The sequence below is a fragment of the Pteronotus mesoamericanus genome, unplaced genomic scaffold (assembly GCF_021234165.1).
Source record: "Pteronotus mesoamericanus isolate MK-2021 breed Mesoamerican mustached bat unplaced genomic scaffold, CSHL_Meso_final scaffold_31, whole genome shotgun sequence".
Lineage (NCBI taxonomy): Eukaryota > Metazoa > Chordata > Mammalia > Chiroptera > Mormoopidae > Pteronotus > Pteronotus mesoamericanus.
The window spans coordinates 1,434,384-1,456,337 of record NW_026555312.1 but is presented as its reverse complement, the minus strand read 5'-3'; the positions used below and the strand labels follow the sequence as shown (position 1 = coordinate 1,456,337).

General features: G+C 36.4%; 1 pseudogene; it reads right to left on the bottom strand.

Moving 5' to 3' along the window:
* Nucleotides 1-8,419: 8,419 nt before the first annotated feature.
* The window catches only part of LOC129085750 (dynein light chain 1, cytoplasmic-like), a 138,310-nt pseudogene continuing 124,775 nt past the window's right edge, over nucleotides 8,420-21,954 (bottom strand).

The window sequence follows — 21,954 nt, the reverse complement described above, 5'->3', positions numbered from 1 at the left end:
GCATATTAGATTTTTTGCCTGTCTGCGGTTTGATACAAGGTGTTTTTTTTTTTGATAGTCTTAAATAGACCCCATTAAATAAGGTATAATCAATATATGTAAACTCATAAAAACGAACAGTCCTGTGGGGACTAGTGACAATAAGCTCTTCAGTTACAGAAAGGGTTTTTAGCAGATATCTATCAAGTCTGCTGTGATTCAAATATATCTTATAGGTAAGCACTATAGTGATAAAGGTTTAAGCAATTTCATCTCCAAACAGAGACTAAAATTACTTGAGCTGGTACAATTCCATAACCTACCTGCTGCTTTTGAAAGGTTGAAAAATATTTTTATGCAGACACACTTTTTTCAATGAATTTTTTGTGATGAGTATTTCCTACCTTACTTGACTCCCTGTGATACATTTATTCTCAATACAGTACAAATCAGTATAACAATTATTCTTTACTATTTCCAAAATAAGACATTTTTCTTCATTAACATGTCATGTGTTGGAGAAAAAGGATGGAGTAGAAAATTTGAATTCTTTGTACAACAATTAGGTAGCTTTTTCTGAATAGTGTTTTGTGGTTTCCTATCAGTAGCCTTTCTGATGTGCATGTGAAAAAGCACTTGAGAGTGGAAAAGTTAGAGTAAATAGCAGGTGCCAATAAAAATTGTTGGAGAAGTAGCCAACACTTCTGTGCTGTGACCTGTTGTCCATTTGGGGATTGTGCCCATTTGGGGATTGTGCCATCAGTGGATTGGGACTGGAACATTCTCTTAAATGGATGCTAGGTACCAAGCTATATTTGTCTTTGTTAGGAACTTTTTGTATTGCTTAAGTATTTCAGTCATTATAGTACCTGGCCAGCCCCACTCTTCTGTCTTCTGCAGCCAAGAGGACATGTACGGTCATGTCCTATACCTTACATGGGCTATTAGGAGAGACCTGTTGGTCATGAGAGACAAACACGCAATGCAGACTCTGATCTTGCTTTCTCTTCCTTACGGTGAGCAAAACATTGTTCTGACCAGTGTGTTGAGTTCTTGGTGAATTGGAACCTGTGGAAGATGCAGTGGGCTGATGTCTGTAGGCTCCAATTTCTGGTGTTTCGCATTGTTAACACTCTTCACCATCCTCCGAGCAGTAGAAATCCTCACCTGCAAATTGTCGCTGGATTTTCCTGTTTGACAAAAATGAAACCTAGTTTTTTTAAATTTGAAAATTCTAGTCTAAGGTTTTTTGAAATAGTTATGAACATCTGGCAGAAATGCAAAATGCACTTAAAATATCTCATCACAAATGTGAAACATATTAAGAGATTTGTGATATATCCTAGATATGTTAATATAAATTTGAATATAATTTGTATATTAAATTTGTGGTTGGAGTAGGGATAAATAAAGATTTCATGTATTTGCTATGGCTATTGTCCTGCTTTCACATGACTCTTTTGATTTTAAGAAGTTAGTCACCATCATCACAATGGTTGCCGCTTCCTCTTTTAGAAACTCATTGTACACACAGAATTTCTAACTAGGTTTTCCAAAATACGTTGTGAATTTGTTCACTTTCTTTCATCTCCACTGCTATCATTCTGGTCCAAGGCATCATTATCTCTCACCTGAATTACTGTAATAGCCACCTATTAATTTATTCTTCATCTCACAGTCAAATTAATCATTTAAAAATGTTAATCAAATTTTGTTTATCATCATAATTGGAATGAACTTCAAAGTCCCTTTCTTGGTCTATAGGCCATAGACTCTAACTTATATAAATTGTTCTAGAAACTAGCAAAGGAGGAAAAGCTGTCAAACTCATTTTATGAAGTAAAACCAATTACCAACACTTGAGGTACAGGCATACACTTTGCTTTATTGCGCTTCACAGATGTTGTATTATTTTGAAATTGAAGATGACCCGCCACCAGCAAGAAGATTATGATTTGCTTTATTGTGGTGATCTGAAACTGAACCCACAATATCTCTGAGGTATGTCTGTAAAAGCGTTGGAAAGTTGTCAAGAAAAGAGACTGATAAACCAGTATCACTCATGGACATAGATACAAAAATCTGTACATATAGAGTGTTAACTAATTAAACCTTACATTGTATTAAAACTAATATGTCATGATTACTTTTTATCCCAAGAATATCATTGTTCAAAATCAGAAAATCCATTTATTTATTTCATCACATTGAAGAACATTTTAATTCTTGAATATCACATGACTTCAAAGATTTACATCTAGTTCAAATGTTTTCTCTCACATAGATCTTTTATATCCATCTGCCTAATTGACATTTCATTTGAATGTTCTACAAGCATTCTCAAAATCAACATATCCAAAACTGAGTTGCTAGAATGCCTTCCAAACCTTTCTTTTCTCTTAGTTTTCTATAACTCAGTAAATGGCCACTCCTTTCCTCCCTCCATTCCATCCAGAAGTCGACCATTTCTCAATACCTCTAGTGTTACCTACCATGCTTTTCCTAGTTGCCATTGTTTTATCTGGAATATCCTACTGGCTGGTTTTCCTGTTGTCAACTTTGTCTTCCCTCCTCACCCCACCCTTCTCAGTCTGTTTTTAGGAGAGTAATTAATCCTGTGAAAACGTAAGTTAGATCTTGTCACTTTTTGCTCACTCAGTGCTCACTCAATGAGGAGGGAACCCTCATTGGCTTTCCCCGTTCCCTCAGAGTAAGAGCAAGTTGTGTCAATGGCTTCAAGGGCTGTTTTCTTTCCTCTCAGGCTTCCTGTCCCACCATTCTTCCTCCGCTCTCTTGTCTCCAGCTCCACACTTGAATTTTATCAACCTGATTGCTTTGCTCTTCTTCAAGATGTCCATATGACGAATTCTTTTTGTTTCTTTTGGTCTTTATTTAAATGTTACCTTTCTAGTGAAGCCATCTTGAATATCTTATTTGAAATTTTCAGTCCTTCCCTTCTTGTCTCCTTTTTAATGTTTTTGTTCCATATACAAATATCTTTTTTTAGACATGTGGTTTTTTTGAAATGGGAATTTTTAGTGTTTATTTTATACATCGGTTTCCTGTGTTTTGTTTTGTTTTTTCTTTTAATTTTTATTTTTTGTTCAAATACATTTGTCTCTACCTTTCTGCCACCACTTTCCACTGGCTCCCTCCTCTGCCCCCTCCCTTAATCCTTCCCCACTTTTGCTTTGTCCATGGGTCTTTTATGCATGTTCCTTGACTTGACCCTCCCCTTCCCTTCCCTTCCCTTTCCCTGCACCCCACCTTCCCTCTTGACTGTTGGTTTCTTTTTTCTTTCAATGTTGCTGGTTATATTTTCCGTGCTTGTTTGCATTGTTGGTTAGGTTCCACTTATAGGTGAGATCATATGGTATTTGTCTTTTGCCCCCTGGCTTATTTCATTTAGCATAATGCTCTCCAGTTCTATCCATGCTGTTGTGAAGGGTAGTAGTTCTTTTTTTTCTCTTCTGCCATTGTGTAAATGTACCATAGTTTTTTGATGGACATGTTTTTTAATTTTGAAATCTCGGTCTGTCCTAACATTTCTCCTTCTAATGATATCCCTATTGCAGTAAATTGGAATAGTTGTGTTCCTTAACTGTCTTGTTTTCTGGACCTGAGAGTTCATTTTCCCCTGGGAGTACCAGCTACACTATTAGGAAATGCAGACAGAGGAAGGCCAGAAGACCCCTGTCAAGGTATGCTCCAAAGACTTCAATGTATATGTTTTTGAGCGTGCATGTGCCTGCACACATGTGTGTGTATATGTGTTTTTGACATGTGGGGTGAGAGCCCAGGCACCAGAAAACCTTAGCCTACCAAACAGTTCCTTAGATCGGATCTTTACACCCCAAGTAGAAGTGGCTATAAGGTGAGATATGCATATAACTCATTAGCCTTGGGTGTTCGGCGGGATTAGGGTGACAGCCTACTTTTCTGAGATTAGTTAGTTCTCACCTGTTTCTCTAAGCATCTCACAAGCACAGGCAGGACTTTTGTCATGTTCTGATCTAACCTCTGAACCAGAACCAGAACCATACAGCAGAACCAGAAGGCTGAGTTATAGAGGTATCAGAGATGATAGCAATGTGTCATAAACTGGAATGTGCAGTAACTAAATTCTATACACTAGGAATGTAAAATTAAGTAAGAAGATGGGAATGGGGTTGATAGCTTAGGTTTCAGAGGCAGTAGCAGTATTCCCAGAACTTCTGCTCCAAGATTGCTGTATTGGGCTCTATACTGAATGGAATGAAGGTTTTCTAAGACTCAATTATTATGAAGTATTATTTTTGTAATGCTAATAATGGTTGCCATGATTGTAGACAAGGGAGTAGACAGCCTGTTAGGTAGATTGTGCCACAGCCAGTTTTTCCCAATAACTTTATTCCCCTGAACTACTGTATCCATGTGATTTAAGAACTGAAAAAAAAGAAAATCCCAAAGAACCCTTACGCATGTGGGTCTTAGGCTAGAGATTCGTGCCAGGGACAGTGTGAGCCACTGAATGTGAAAAATTGAGTAGGATAGATCTGTGTCTTTAAAAGCTCACAATCTACTGGGGCAGACAGAAACATAAGTAGATAATTAAAATAATATGGTATAGGCTATTCTAGATGTCAGTTGGAATTAAAAAAACAGTGTTTGATATTCAAAATTCAAGCTTTCCTTATCAGTCCTTGAATGATATACAGTGATTCAGTAATACCACATTGATGCACCTAACAGATAGCTATAGGTGAAGGAACAGAAAAATAAACAACATTTTGGTTACCTTCTTAATTGTGCAAAACCAAATGTTTCCAAAAATTTCTGAGAAAAATAGGCTTACACATGAGCAGGATACAGATACGTAAGTATTCACTAAAATAAATAATGTGCTAGGCTAGGAGGCAAAGTCATTGCAGTTTTAGCACAACTGTGTAATGTACAAATCACTTTCCCTGATGATCTTTTATTTGAAGATATGCAAGTTAAATTAAAAAAAAACAGTGCTGTGTACTAAAGTGGCAAGACTAAACTATTAGCATGGGTATTGGGGTAGACATTCTATATATATTTTTTACATGCCAGTTAAATTATTTTTACAGTTAATGACATTTTAAATACAGAATTCAATTTTCTTCAAGTTTTGTTGACAGTATCAATGCTGGACTGGCACTACTTTCCTCCCCTTTTGGCTTTGATTCATGCCAATGTCTGAAAAGACAATCAGGAACTTCATCTGCAAGCTGTGGCTCATTTATATTTGTAAGCACTTACCTCCTGCTTGGAAATGGGAAAAAAAGTTTATGTCACTATCTTTGGGAGATAAAGAAAATTAGTGTTGAAGGATGCTGACATGTCCAAGAATTGGAAAGATTATCTAGTCTTCCAGAAGGAAAAGCCAAGTCCTTGCTTGCAAGATTGTGGCTTGATAGAATTAGCATGGAAGAAATAAAGCACTGTATTTTAAAAATCTCTACCGAAGAATTCTGTTTATTTTAATTTTTAAATGCTATACTATCCTGCTCCCTTCTCTCAGAGCCCTAAGCTCACACTAACTCAACTTTGGCATGTTAGAGTGGATCTACCTGCTTATCTACCCTAGAAGAGCACAAAGGACACTGTGCACCATCACTGAGAGGAGTAAATTTGTGAGGAGCTCTCCAGTGTCCTTGAAGAGGCTGTGGTCACTCTTCTTTGTAGTTGAGTGATTACAGTGGGAATTGCTGCTGCTGAATTGGACAACTAAATACAATGGGGGTAATTGAGTCCTAGAGTGTCAGAGACCATGTGGTGGCACTTAATTGCCATAGACAAGGTGGGCATGGCTATTATAATGGACAACAGAGTTAAAGCATTAATTAGAACAGTCTTGACTTGCACAGATCTGTGGCACCAGCTCGTTGATCATGACATCGCTAGCAGTGAACCAGATGGGCAGTCTACTAAATTTGTACTTAATCTGTGTCAATGGGAGAGTTCTATCTTAAGTGAACACAAATCTAACTGGAATCACTAAAACAGAGAGCCATGACCCCCCCTCATCATTTCTCAGACTTGAGCCAGTTTACAGACTCAGAACACCATGAATGAAGAGGAGGCCATATCTCCTTGAGGAGGGACTCTGCTACACTGCAAAATTTATGCTCTTAACCTTCTCCCAGCCTCAGCAAGAGATGTAGGCCTTTTACCAGGGCTACTGTGCATTGAAAAAAAAAATCACACTTTGGGGAGGTTGTTGGATACAGACTCTAATCTGACATTAATTCCAGGAGACCAGAAACACCACTTTGGTCTATCAGTCAGTTGAAACTTAAGGAGGTAAACTGATCAATGGTATTTTAGCCCACAGTGGGTTCAAGGAGTTCTTGAACTTCTGTAGTTTGAATGTTTGTGTCCCCTCAAAGTCATATGTAGAAACCTAATCACCAGTTTGATGATATTTGAAAGTGGAGCCTTTGGGAAATGTTTAGTTCATGAGGGTTCTCCAGAGAAAAAGAGCGATATAGGTATGGGGATGTGGGGAGGGAGGGGGGGGGGGGAGAGAGAGAGAGAGACAGAGAGAGATTTACCCTAAGAAATGAGCTCACATAATTTTAGAGACTAAGAAGTCCAAGATCTGCATTTGGCAAGTTGGAGACCTAAGAAAACTGATGTTATAGTTTTAGTCCTGTCCAAAAGCCTTACAACCAGGAGGACCAATGGTCCTAGTCTGAGTCTGATGCTGAGGGCAGCTGAAGATTGATGTTGCAGCTTGAAGACTGCCAGGCAGAGAGCAAGAATCCTTTCTTACTCAGTCTTCTATTTAATTTAAGCCTTCAATGGATTAGATGAGGCCCACCCACCTTAGGGAGATCAATTTTCCTTAGTCTATTGATTCAAATGTTAATCTCATCTAGAAATACCCTACAGAAACACCCCAAAGTGATGTTTAACCAAATATCTGGACACTCCATGATTCAGGCAAGTTGACACATAAATTAACCATCACAAATCTACCCCTTGTCAACCAAACACCCATAAGCATCTCTTTAAACCATACTTAATTTCCAAATAAAGTAACAAGGTCATAGTTCCACCTAACATGATATAACTGTCCTCTGTACAACTGGAAATGCACTTACTCCTTCCCCAGAAAGGGAGGTGAAGTCTTTGAGTAATAGTTATTCTTCTCTTTGACATCCTGTTATTTAAATATTATGATGTAAAGTTAAAAATACTTAAATTTTATAATATGAAATCAATACATCTTATGTTACAATATATTATTATTTACTTATGTTAAGGACTAAAGGGAGAGAATAGGGTATTCAAACACTGATTGACCCATTAAATTCCACCCCAAAAATGATTAATGCACTAGAAGAAAATATTTTTAGTAGTTTATTTTTAGTATACTTTTTTCCCAGAAAGCATTTCTTGTTCTTAACGAGAGTGTGTAAAATATGAAAAACTGGCAAAATAGAAAAACAAGTGAGGTGAAGTGGAGCTGGGCATAAGTTTCTAATGATTACATGACACACTGGAGGGGTTAGGGGTGCAGGTACAAATTTGTCCTTAAGCTTTTCTATGGCAAAAACGGGCGCAGAGTTTCCATTCTTGACACTGGATTAGATTTGAGTTTCTTCTGAATGAAAATGAGTTAAGATAAGTTAAATTAGTTATCTGATGGCTTAACTAATTTGGTTGTCTTTCATTTCTCAACCAACTTTTCTGATGTCCTAGTATAGGAGGAAAAGCCTAGATTCTGGAGCCAAATCTACTTGGTTTGAAATTTTGATATATTTTTTTTTTGTTCATTGTGTGATCTAGGACCAGTTACTTAACCTTTCTGGGCCTTCCTTTCCTTATCTGTAATGTAGGTGTCACAATACTTCTCTCATAGGTGGATCTGAGGATAAAGTGTATACAAAGCTCCTTGTACTATACTTAATCCCCCTTTCCTTTCCTTCCCTCTTGAAGAATGTAGTGTTTAGTTATAATGCAAACAAATGAACTTTCGATGAAAACCTGTAAGTGGAGCACAGATTGCAGAGTTGTTGGTATAGGTAATACTAACGCCAGCTGACTTCTGCTGAATACATGCTTATGATAAAATGACTACTCATTTAAAAATATACACATTCAAACAAAAACATACACTTGCCAGCCTACCATATCTTATGTGACGGTCAGTCTCACATATTTGATTGTTTAACATTCTAGCTGACATCTAGACATACTTCATTTTCTGAAGTATGAGTATTTTCTTTTATTTTTAATTTTTGTTTTGCTGTTTTATAATCACAACAGATGAGTACAGAGAATGCCAAGTATAAAATAACATAACAAAGTTTCAAGATCAAGGTGTACCTTTAGGCAAGGCTGAAGATTTCAGTCTCTGGTCTTTGGCACTTAGGCTATACTCCTTATTTGTAGATGGGCCACTGGGTTTGTGGTTCAGTCCATGCTTTTAACCATATTTGAACAGAAGAGTGTCCACTTAGCCCAGGTAGAAGTAGATGAAGTGTTTGGTTTCATGTGTCACGTAACTACCCAGCTTCTTCTTCATTATGCAGTGCCAGGTGGGGTTCTATTTCTTTTCAAACTTCTTCTTAATATGGGCCGCAATATCCTTCTCTGTGTTATATTTCTCTAATGCCTGAGTAGCACATTCCAGAGTCCTGTTCCATCTCCTCCAACGTATCAGCATTTTTGATCAACACGTTTTGCCCCACATGTACAGTGGAGCATGCACTGGCAAACTGCAACGATCTCCTGGGGGAGGGGCTGGCAAGGCTCCGACCCAGCGGGAGAGGCAGTCACTACAGAAGCTATGGCGCATCTCTTAAGTAGGAGACTTTAGATATATTTGTCTTAGATATTGTAGTCTCAAGAACTGTAGAGCATTGCTACTGGGTAGAGAACATTCTCTTTCTGTGGTGCCGTTGTGACCAGTAAGTGAAGGCTTCAGGGAATTATTCCTCTAGAACTATTATGAAAGAATTTTCCCATGGTGTTAAGAATTAATAGGTCATTCATTTAAGAACTGTTGTCTGCTTGCAAGACCTGAGTTAAATATACCGTATCTACTCACACCCTTCTTTCCACCTTCCTTCTTCACATTTTCACCCAGGTGAAACAACGTTCAAATTAGTACCCCTGAGACATCTGGAGAACAAGGAGTCACAAAGGCTCACATGGGGCTTGGGTATATCCCTTGAGAATGACGGAATTGAGTTATCTCATAAGAATAAAATATCCTTTTAAAATTTTATTTATTTATTTTTGGAAAGAAGGAAAGGTAGGGAGAAAGAGAGAGAGAAACATCAATGTGAGACACATCTATTGGCTCATGAGCCCCCAACCAGGGACCTGCCTGCAACCCAGACATGTGTCCTGATCAGGAATTGAACCAGTGACATTTTGGTTTGCAGGGTGATGCCCAACCTACAGAGCTACACTAGTCAGGGCTAGGAATAAAATCTTGAGATCTTTTCTGGTCCAAGGTGGTGGAACCAGATCTTTTTGCCCTTAGGACCACCTTCCCAAGTACAGCCCTTGCCCTTGGGGGTGCTTGACCTAATTTGCTATATGCAAGGCAAGAGTGGTACTAAGCAAGGGAGGCCAATTTCCCCCAAAATCGCTGTTATAGGTTGTTCCTGCTGACATCAACCTATAGTTTCTTGGTCTCTAACCACTGACAGCATATCTTAAATGAAGCCTGCTTTGATTATTCTGTGATATTTGGGCTCAAGTTTTGGCTCATTTTCTTATACATTACAAAATACAGTGACATTTCTGTATTGCCTCAAAAGGTAAAAAAGAATATCAGATTTGGTATTAAAAGTATCAGTTTGAAAACATTACAGTTATAAAATATTACCATTAGAAAAACCAGCAAAAGTGTAAACTACAAAAGAAGTAATTCAAAAAAAATCTTTTAATAAAAGTTTAAAGTGTTCAAAGTATATTTGCCCCTGGAGCAAACTTTTTTCATTTAATATTGTGTCTGTTAATTAGTGCTTCAAATTTGCAAATTCTTTATTGGTTTATATCAATGTAATACCCAAAGCTCATCTCATTGCCAGATTTGAATGAAATATGATCCTGTTTATTCTATTAAAATGAAGGCTTGAAATTGTTACCCAAATGCCACAGGAATTCTTGCCATTTTCTCATCAAATTCCTCATCAGATTTTTTTGTTAAAGTCACATTGTTTTAGATTTTGTGCCTTGGCATTTAAATGAAATTCAATGTGCCCCACAGAGGAAACATCTGTAGGGACATATTATGTACAATATCCATTCCAATCAAGCAGGAGTGTACTGAGTGCCTGAATGAGGAGCTTATTCTTGCTTCACTTTCCTCTGATGTGGCTATTGAGAAGATCTATAAGAGAGGGAACATTTATAAAAATTAAACCGGCAGTGGTGCACAATATTTTAAATGCGCAAATCAAATACTTTTTTACAGGCACAATATCAGTGAATGGATTCCTGCCTCTTTCTTTTGATGTAACAGACTTTATATATAGCATCTGATCCAGACTCTGGATGGCTTAGCAGTTAGGTGATGATGATTTTCAGGATACATATGCCCCAGAAAGTTATTGTTTTATTGATTTTAACAACCTACCATGTCCCTCAATAGTAAGCCTTAGTTCATATGCTCTATATGACCTTCTATGTGTGCAACCTGACATAAAATACCTACATCTACTGCTGCGTCAAAATGGTCAAGAAATGGGAACAGTTCTGTCCTATCTATAATCAATGGAAATTTTCTAAAATGGAAAATGACCAGGGTATAATGGCTAGGATTCATATAAAATGGGAATAAATATTAAACTGACCCCATAGGAACTTTAAGATATGTGGGGATCAAATCCATTATTTGTGCAAAGCACTTAAACATAGCACATGCTAAATGCCTAGTAAATATTAACTAGTACTGTTTTTGTCAGGGATAATTTCATAGAGAAGATGGAATTGAAATTCAGTGGCATTTTATCAGTCTCAGAATAAGACATTCATATAGGAGGAATAACCGGCACAATACAGTGAATGTAGGGAAGCAGAAAGTGTACTGGCAGATGGTCACTAAACCAGTTGTTGCTAAAGTTCATGGTTATTGTCCACATCAAGTACAAAGAGAGCCAATTAATATTTAAACCACTGAGCAACATGCCAGAGTACAAAGAGAGCAATGTAGATTCAATCTATACAACATTCTGTTAGGTATGTTATACATAAAAGAGATATTTCATTTCCAGGTACTTCAGTGTATAATTAAGTAACTGAAACACTGACTAGTAAACAACGTGAACCATTCAGCATTATCCTGTCAAAATGCACTTGGATTCTTGTTGGAAGACACAGCTGCTTTTAATAGAAATAATTCAATATCCCAGGATATACCAAAGTGAATCACTCTCTTATCTTTTCACTGCTTGGGTACCTGCTTAGCTTTGCTGTAATTATGACCTGTATTATGTCATGAACATGGAACTATGTCTTTACAGGTAAGTGGCAGATTGTATGGCACATTATAAAATGTATATTATAATTCTCATTTCATTCTTGCCTTTCAATTTTTAAAAAATATCCAAAATCTGGCTTTGTAGGGGTGAATTTTTCTTCAACTTACAAAACTGTTGTGTGGTAAAGTTTGAAAAGTGCTGGATTATATAAGATTATACAGGCTTCCTAATTTCAGGACCTTCTGGAGTCCTTAATATGTTAATGAACATTTTACATTTATAAGAATAAGATGTAGTATGCATGGTTTTTGACATTTATTTGGCATTAAACCCCTTTTCTATGTAACGTGGCAGAACTACTGCTCTTTGGGATACCTTTTGGGATTTGATGCTCAGTCTTATGGTTTTTAGAGTCAAAGGGATATTTACATAACAATAATGAACACTAGCACAGACTAGAGATGAGCGATACATTTTAAAAATATTTCAAATTAGCAAGAGTACAATACTTTACTTTCACAAAGCTGATTCACACCCCAAATTTAAAGTATTTCCGTTGGACTTGTGAACTCCTTAAATGTAGAGTTATTTATCACTCCTCTTTGGAACACCAATACCATACAAAATGACTGTTTCCTCTAGGATTGGTTAAGTTTATAGGACATGGATGACCAGCAAACATTTTGTTTTCTCTACATAGACAAAACTTATCTAATAGGAAGAGAGGATGAAGAGGAGAAAAAAGAGATAGAGGAGAACTCTAATGACACTGTTTTAGTTCCTGGGTTTAGCTGTACCTGAAGCAAATATACCCCAGACTTTTACTTTATGTGAATTTATTAGTTTTCTTTTTACACTTAAGCTACTTTGGATTTTTCCCACTAACAACCAAAAATATCTGTACATATCTGTAGAGTTGCAGTCTACAGGTTCCAGATTATGGGTTTGGTTAAACAGAGGCAAGATAAGCAGTGTCAGGATTTCCCCATGCATGACTAATGTGAGTGTGGCAGACTGAGAGCTGACAACCCAAGTCCACTCTATTTTATTGCCATCATAATCCAAATTACTCTCCCAGGTGGCAGTGTCCAGCTAAAAACCACATTTTGCAGACTCCTTTGCTGATTGGAGATGGCAACATGATGTAGCTTTGGACGATGACATAGAAACAAAAGTCTTAGCACAGGACTCTTAGAAATGTTCTTAGATGACACCTGGCATGTGCCTTTCACCTTGTCCTTCCCCCTCCCTCTTGTCTGTGCCACCATTGTAGTGTCTGAGGCTACTAAGACTGAGTCCACACACCAAGCATGTGGTGAAGCAGAGATAAAAAAGACATCATGGTGTGACTGCCACACCAGCCAGGGACTTTCAACATCCTGACCTCTTATTGTGTGAAAACAAACAAGCCAACAAACAAACAAACAAAAACAAACTTCTATTTGGTTACACCACTGTAAGTTTGATTTTCTGTTATTTGTAGTTGAACCTGCTTCTGAAATGATACAAGGCAGCTGATTAAAGTGTTATCAGAATGTCTTCAGCCTCCATCTAAAGCCTATCAAAGCCTGGGGAATTACAGGTAGGACATATAGACAATGTGGGGGTCCTGGAGGGTGCTGATGACTTGTCGCAATCTTTAGCAAGTCCTCTAAGTAAGAGATGAGCTTCAGTCCATGCTGATCTTCATCAACACTTTGATCAGAAAAAGAACATTATATGTCTTATGGATGAAATCTAGTGATGCAGTCAGCACAGTGCCAGCCACCACAAAAATTAGTTGGTGAGCGCTGAAGACAAACTTTGATGAACTCAGGAATTTAACTGCTTCAACCCTGGGCTTGCAAGTGGTGTGTCTTGATATGGTAGGTTGATTAAATAGCTCTTCCACAATATTGCTCCATTTTATGTGATGCTCATTATTGAGTCTATTCTTCTGTACAGTTTAAAAAGTTATTTCTATTTTTGTCCTTTTTTGTTAAGTATGATTGTTTAAAAAATTCTGTTCATAAGGTAGTGGTAAAAAAAGTTGATTCTGAAGGAAAACTTGAATTTGAATCCCAGTTTTGCTACTTAGCCATTTGACAGATAACTACTAAACCTCTCCGCACCTTACTTTCCTTGTCTGTAAGGTGAGAATAATAATGGTATCTGCCTTTAGAGTTGTTATGAGGATTAAGAGTTTTAACACATGCAAAGAACTTAGAATAATACCTGACTTGAGTACTTGAGTAAACACAAAGTGTTAGCTATTATTTTAAAATTTTTATCATTATAATAGTTGAAAAAGCTTTTAGACTTTACTTCGAATTTAAAATATAAAGTTGTATTTTACAAAGTTATATGGTTTTATATTTGGAGTACCTGCTGAGCATATTCATAGGGATGGTGGGCCTGAAAAAACTTTGTTCTGAGGGCTTTAGCTGTACATGTGTTCCGCTTTGGAAATTTATCCTCTTGTGTGTACTATGTAAGTTCCATACAGGGACTTCCAAGGAGGTGATAGATTTCATAGATCTCGAAACACAGACAGATGGTATTTGTTTCTTTCAGTCATTTTATTTCAGAGCATGGTAATTAAATCAGTTTCCAGGATGAAAGAAGCTGGGAAGTTTGGGGTTCCCCAGGAAATGCCCCTCTGTTTCAGTGGTCCTAGGCTTACCCCTATATGCAAGCAGGTATGTAAGCAGACCCCTCTCTGCAGCTATCTGCAGGGTGTGCACTGAATGAAAGTCGGGCCTCAGTTGTCATAGCCTTTCTAGTTAAAGGCAACCCCTACCTGAGAAGTATTCTGACTGATGACCAAGAACCAACTGGATGAAACACTCCAGGACTGATGAGGGTCAGAGGTGGGAAATCACCCTATTCCCCTATAGCCTTCATTCAGCTTGTAACCCCTTAAATTTCCTTGTCTCCTCTCCTTTAGTGATGTATTGAAATTAAATCCAAATCTGCTTGTGTACTCTGGGTTTATGTGGGTCCAGATGTTTTATATCTCTAAGTTATCTTTTTTCATCTAATAATATACCCATTAGGATCAGTGAATAATATATCCACTCCTGTAGCAGTGATATTAAGAGACTAATGAACCTAGATTTCCTTTGGACCAGAGTGCTAATATTGCTTATAGGATTGCCTATTTTCCTTGCCTACTCATTTCATTTATACTACTTATATTTCCTTTCTTGGGCAGAGCATTCAAATAGATTTTAGATATTAGTTTCTAAAGTAACCGGCTTCTGTTGACCAGGAATTAGTAGTTGGAATGGTATTGAAGTACTAATTAAATATGCATACATGGTATATATTTGAATGAGTGTGATTAAAATTAGCTCTGTATTTGACACCTGTTGTGGCGCACAGGGTTGTTACACATCAGGGTTAGGCGCCCAGAATTATGTCTTCAGGCAGAACAGCTCTAAGCTTTAGGCTGGACACTTACAGTTGATCCACATGAAATGCCTGCTAAAGGCTTCATTAGAAGATGATAGATATTTGGGGAAAATAATTTCTTTTGTAACCCTGAGAGGAATAAAACGGTATCATCACAGGTAAAAATATTACATGAAGGAAAATTTAAGCAGCTAAGATTTTTTTTTCACAGTGTAGGGTAAGGTGGCAATAGTCCTTGTTGACTCATATAAGGTCATGGCTTTGATAATGTGCCTTTCATTTCTTTTTGATAAAGATTCTGTCTGATAGGAGTTTCAAAATATTTCCAGCTTTGGAGATCAGTGGCTTCAGAGACATGAGTCTTTGTTGTTGTTTTTTCAGGAGAGCACAGGTACTGCTATCTTCTTAGGAACAGCTTCTCCAGATCAGAAATATTCCCCACTGTATTGTCTCTTATTCTACAAAATAATAATTTAAACAACATAAACCAATGAATACAGATCAATGATAAACACAACCGTAGCATTAGGTTTAAATACATTTATGTGAAAATCAAGTTATAGTTGGGCTGGGTTTTTTTTTTTCCTTTTATGGGAAACGATTGATGCCATTGCTTCAGAAGAAATTAATACTAAGAGTTAATTAGCCAAATCTAATATCCAATAAATGTAGTCTGAAAAAAATTTCATGGGTGGGGATTATAACATCAGATGGAGGCAGAAAGGTAAAAGAACAACTAGTGTTTCTAAGTCAGATTTCTTTTTTCTCCTTTTATTCAGCCACTCATGGGAAGAGCAATAGAGGGAGAAGCATGAACTAAGAAGACTTAGGTCTTCATGAGAAACAAATAGGAGGCTTTAGGAAGCGTCATAAAATAGCCATTTAGTACATTGACCTCGTGTATTTAAAGATTATGAGATTTTACAGTAGTTGGGTTATAAAATATCAATTTAGAGCAACAGCAAATTTCCTGATATTCATTTCAGTTTATAGGCAATTCCCGTTCTGACGCAAATGTATAGGCCTGGGTGACCAGGTTCTCTGGGCCAATGCTGCATTTTCCTATAGGGTGGGGGGTGTGGGGGAAGTCTCAGAGGCTTTTACCCAGAAAATCGGTGGGCTAAAAGTCTCCTTCTTGGTCAAGCCATTTGTATTGTAGGAGGCTTTAAAACAGTTCCATTATATATTGGCGCTCTCACAGTTTTTCCCTTTTCAGCTGCTGGGCCATCCAAGGGAATGGAGAAGAGCAGGGATGTTGGATTTACATGATCCCACTTTGAGGGGTTTACATAGCCTCCAGATCCTGTATATCACTAATTGTGACATCTAAAATAAAGCATGACTAAAAAAATACCACCATTATGAACCACTTGCGATGTTAATATTCAGATGAAGAATCTTTTTGGTCTGTACTTCATAGCAAAATTAGGGCATTTTTTCCTTCCCTAAAGATGTATGCTTATAGAATGTATTTAAATTACTAGCTAATTTTTTTTCAGGGGGAAAAAAACCCTGAGGCAAGTGTAAAACTAGTAGCTACAGAAAGCTGGAGAATCAGATGTCTGCTGGGCAAATTGACAGAACTCATTAATCTTCGATGCAGTGTGCTATAGAGTCTGTCCTTTCATGCACCTGCCCAAGCCGAAAGTAATTACACGATGGCACTATTAATACTGAAGAGCTTGAGTGGGGAGAGGGTTATCTTCTCTTCTTAGTAATTGATTGCCAGCTGATTAGTGGACAACATTTTTCTTGCAGCATAATTGCCTTTGTGCTATCGTAGCCTCTCTGACTGATTTTGAGGCCCTGACAATGGCATCGCAGCCCTGAAAGTAATGAACTGGAACTCAATCACTGCAAATTCCCCAAACAGTAGATGCCTAGTTAAATGTGTTTCAATGATATCCTAAATAACAGCAATCATATCAAAGATCACATTTTTTTTTCTTCTGGATAAACCATAGAATTCCATTTGGAAAAGTGTGTGTTTGTGAAGAAATAAATGGAAGTAATGATATATGACTTTTTGTCTTTAGTGATTGTGATAAACCAATCAAAAACTAATTCCGTGGTATTTTTAAGGAACTTATTATGGATAAATGCTGATGGCAAGGAGACTCTTGTTAATTTTTATCCAACATTATGGACTTTGATTTAAGACAGTTGAAGGTATATTTGAGCCCAAGCAGAGAATTAGAAGATTTTAATGCCATTTTATTGCATGGTAGACACAAATGTCAAATAATCACCTCTTTCTAATTTTTATCTTTCTGATAAAAATATTTGATAATGTGCCTTTATGCCTATACAAGGTGCTAGGCTAAGAAAGGAAAATGTGGGAAGTATATATTTTGAATCTATGAGCTAAATAGTTCTGCAAATTGGAAATGAGTGAATAGTGTATGCTTTCCGTCTAAATGTCAATTATACCAAGAGGGCTTTCTTTGGTTCCCATGGGCAACCTTCACATTTATGCAAATGGAAGTAAAAATATAAGAATCTACTTCCTAACTTTAAAAGCATTAAGCTTTTTAAAGGAGAAAGTGCTCTAAACTTTTAAAGAAGAAAGTACTACGATATGGATAAGAATTTGGTAATCATTAGAACAAGATCTGTCTCCTCAGTAAGGAGGGAGGTGGTCAAGATTTTCTTCCTGTGAAAGCTGAGATGTGACAAGGATTCTTATAATACCAACTGTGTCTCTTTTGAAACCAAATATTCTAATATATTTAAAAGCATACATAGCAATATTTGCCCATACTTCTAATTGAGATCATTGACCCAGGAAAAGCAGCATTACTAAATTAGCAATTTGTCTTTCAAGGTTCAAAGAGATATATTTTACAAATATTTGAACAAGAAAGCTATTGAATGGAGCACACTACCCTAATAGACCAGGTGTGGTGTTGGCTACAAGCAGCTAACTTTTTCTTACCATTGTCCTTCCTGTAAGCCTACAGGTTGACTGTGCTCCTGTTTAGTTTTGAAGAGATTTAGGAGTATTACTAATGCCAGCATGACAATAATAGTAACTCTGCAAATTCTAGTTAGGAAAGGCATAGGTTATGATATAAACAGAGTTGAGATAATTGAAAAATGGAAAGAGGTGAGATAATGATAAGTATTGCAATTCATTGTGAGTCAGATATGTGACAGTGAGAAAATTCTGAAGTACACAGTAAGTCAGCCCTAATGTGAAAAGTACAGCATGTGTATGTGTAACTATAATTAACAAGAGATGAAAAAATGTGATTAATGGAAAATCTTTTCAATGTGTGGCTGAGATCAAAGTAAATTCTGCGTGCACATTAGCTTAATGTAAATTCAGGGGAAGGTTAAGAGTTTGAGAACCTAAAGCTAAGCACAGTGTACCACTGATGAAACTTTCATCAAGTCCCAGATGGAACTTAAGACAATCTGCACATCAAAGTGAGTGGTCAGCATCCTGAATGAGGAACTGGAACTGCTGAGGAGTTCCCTAGTACCCTTGCTGGAATTATCACAATGAGGCTTATTTGCTTCAGTGGATCTTTCACAGAGATGAAATTCATCTATTTTAGAAAAAAATGCCTGATAACATGATATCAACAAAGTTTAAATCTATGACGGGCCACCTCACAATCCTATTTGATGGAAATGATCTGAAACTGCGGCTGAGACGTCTTACGCTCCTTGTGCAGAATATTTAGGATCCTTTCAGGATATTGCTGAAGATCTATCTTGCTTAAAAGGCTAAAAAACCAAGAGTCTAAATTATACTGTTTCTGAAGATGGTTGTTTCTCACTATATCATCCTTGAGATTTAAAACAGATTGACCTGAACTTCAAGTTGGTTTTGAAGGAGACAGCATGTCAGCGAGTCATCTAACCCTTTACTTTTAAATTATCTATCCTAAGGAGGGGTTGCTATAGGTGGAGGAGGGTTGGTATAAGATATAGTGCAAGGGATACTTTGTAGTTTACAGGCCAGGACCACCTGAACATTGATATATATATTTTTTCATGATGTGCTAATACATTTATTTATTTTATTTAAAAAAATTTTTAAATTTATTTTTTATTGTTTGAGTACAGTTGTCTCCATTTTCCCCGCCACCACTTTCCCCTGCCCGCACGCCACCTCCCACCCTCCATCCTTCTCTATTTTGGCTGTGTCCATGGGTCATTTATACATTGAACACTAGTATTTGAAATATACATCAAGCAAACCATCCCTAAGGTCTTTTCATTTATAAGTATCATTTCAACATATTCCTTAAAATATTACCAGAAAGGTAATACTTTTTAAAATGTGTTCAGGAGCAGAAATAATTTTATATGCATATCTCTAGCCATATCTTTTCCTTCCATGTAATAAGAGACTTGTTAAGAGAGTGTTCAAGGTATGTATCCCATTGAAGGCCATCGGCTGCTTTGACTTAACCCTCTTTTCACCCCTTTACACATTCTTCCATAAGTAGTCAGCTGTATTTTAAGATGAGTAATAATCATAGAAGAACTATCATGGTGACTACAAACATAAAGTACAAAATATAAGAGAAGAATAACAAAGAGAAGGCAAATGATGAAAATATATTACAGGAATAATTAAATAGGGAAAGACAAAAATTTCAGGTTTAAGAAAATGCAGTTTACTGATTTCTCTTTAGGTAGAGCTCAAAGGAAATAAGCTAGTTTTCAAAGAAAAACATAATTAAAAAAACTGGAGGATGTGAAGAGATAGATTGTAATGTTTAGAAAATAAATGGATGAGAAAATAAAAACATTGCAGTAATGAAAGCCATATAGAAAGACAAATGGATGAACATGTCAAAAAATGTTGCATTAGTTATTGAAAAAAAGACTACAAAAAATGGAACAGGAGAAAGCCCTATAAAATGATATAATAGCAAATAACTTTCCTCAAATAAATACCTGGATATATAGATAAACATAGTCCTAGAAAACAATTGATATAAAACTACCCACACAGAGATATAGTCTAGAAAATTTCAGGGGTAAAGGAAGAATCCTGCTCAATTGGAAAAAAAAGTAAAATAAAAACAATATTAAGCTAGTCTCAGTCTTCCCATAGCAACACCCAGCACCAGAACACTATGGTGCAATATCTATTCATTTCTGAAGGAAATAAAATATAGTCGAGGAATTTTATACTCAACCATCTTATCTTTCAAGCTTAAAATTTAAAGCATTCTTCATATGCAAGAACTCAGGGAAAGCAACACTTTTGAGGCTTTCTTGAAAAAAATATTTGATAATTCCAGACAATCAAAAGATGGTAAAAGTGAAAAACTCATAAAGAAGCCATGGTAAAAAAGACTCATGTTAAGCATTAGAACATAAAAAACAATAACTGAAAAATTCTTGGAAATATTCATTGGAGAACAAAATGTAAATGTTATAAACTCTGATAAAATAAAATGAATAATATAATTAATAAAATTTGATGATATGGGAGAGAAATGGGAAGAAGTGGGAATATGCTAATTTTTTTATTTTCATAGCAAGAATAGATAACTACCTAAGTCAGAAATATAACTTTAAAAAAACTGATTCCAACATATCAATACTTTTCATGTCATTTTGATGTTAAATAAATTTTTAGAAACATTTCTTACAGTAATATTTCAATTTTAACTTTTAGTTTTTATTAAATTCATATAAAATTTAATAAAGTAATTTTTGTTCTAAAATGGGATATATAGAATGATTCATTTTTGAGGAAGGCCTGCATCCACTTACCTACTTAGCATATGTATTGATTTGCTATTGTTACCATAACAAATCACCAAAACTACAGTTGTATATGGCAGAAATCTAACAGGGATCCCACTGGGCTAAAATCGAGGTGTTAACAGGACTTTGTTTTAGGGAAGAATATTTTCCTTGCTCTTTTGGGTTCTTTGAGTGTATAGAACTAAGGTCCTCATTATTTGTTTTTGTTGGTGGTGGTGGTGGTGGCTATAAATTGAAGGTCATTCTCAGCTTCCAGAAGCCATTCACATTCAGCAGCTCATGTCCTTCTTCCGTCATCTTCAGAGCCAGAAAAGGCAGTTGAGTCCTCATGCTACATTCTCTAATTCTCCTTTTGTTCTTGCATTGCTCTGACTGCAACCTGGAAAAATTCTCAGGTTTTAAGAATGTGTGAATAGATTGTGCTCACCCAGAGAATCCAGGATAATCTCCTCCTATCAAGGCCTATAACCCTAATCATATCTCCAAAGTCCCCTTTCCCATCTGAGATAATTATGACAATGAGGATTGAGATGTGGACATCTTTGGGGGTAATCATTATTCTGCCTATCACACTATCCATCAATCCACCTACTGAAACATTTTTTTTCAGGAATATTAAGAATAATTATTACTGAGTGCTACCAAGTGATATCAAGTGAGTTTTAATTCAAATGTTTTCATGTTGATTAAAATGTTACATAATGAGTTTGTATCATTTCTACAAGAACGATGCATTTGTAATTCTTTAAATATGTTACCTGAGAAGGTGTTTAAATTAAATAACAAATGGGAAGAGTAGACTAACAGGCAGTTTTTAAAAAGACTCGTATCTACAAGGTCAATGCATCTTCATGCTTTCTTGTGTGAGGTTACAGACGTAAATGTGAATTGTATATGGGACCTGTTACCTCAGTTCATAAATGACTGTCATAGTTTGGAGGAGAAGAAAGAAAAAGCTGGTCTTAAAGTATTTTTGGAAATAGGCAAGGAAGTGGAACCTGATCTATAGGAAAAAAGACTTAACAAGATCAATTAGACCAATGTAGGAATTGACAAAGAGGATTTGATGAACTGAAATCATAGAGGTTTGAAGAATAACAGGTTAAAGAACCCTAAAGATTTTGATGTTTGATCAGTACCTATGGCTCCTTATTCTGTGTTAATTTCTTTGTAGCTTGTTGTTTTAATGTAATTTCATTTGCTGAAACTGGGTATTTTTCAGTTAGATAGTAAGGATGTTGAGGTTGAAAGCCATGTTTTTGGCTCTTGACTAAATATTTGCTTCCTAAATGTTTACAGCGTGCAGAGATCAGAACACTGTTGTATTCGAGCCAAGAAGTTGGTTCCTGAGCCTCAGTCCTTCATAACCTAGGAATTGGCAAATACCTGAAGAGTG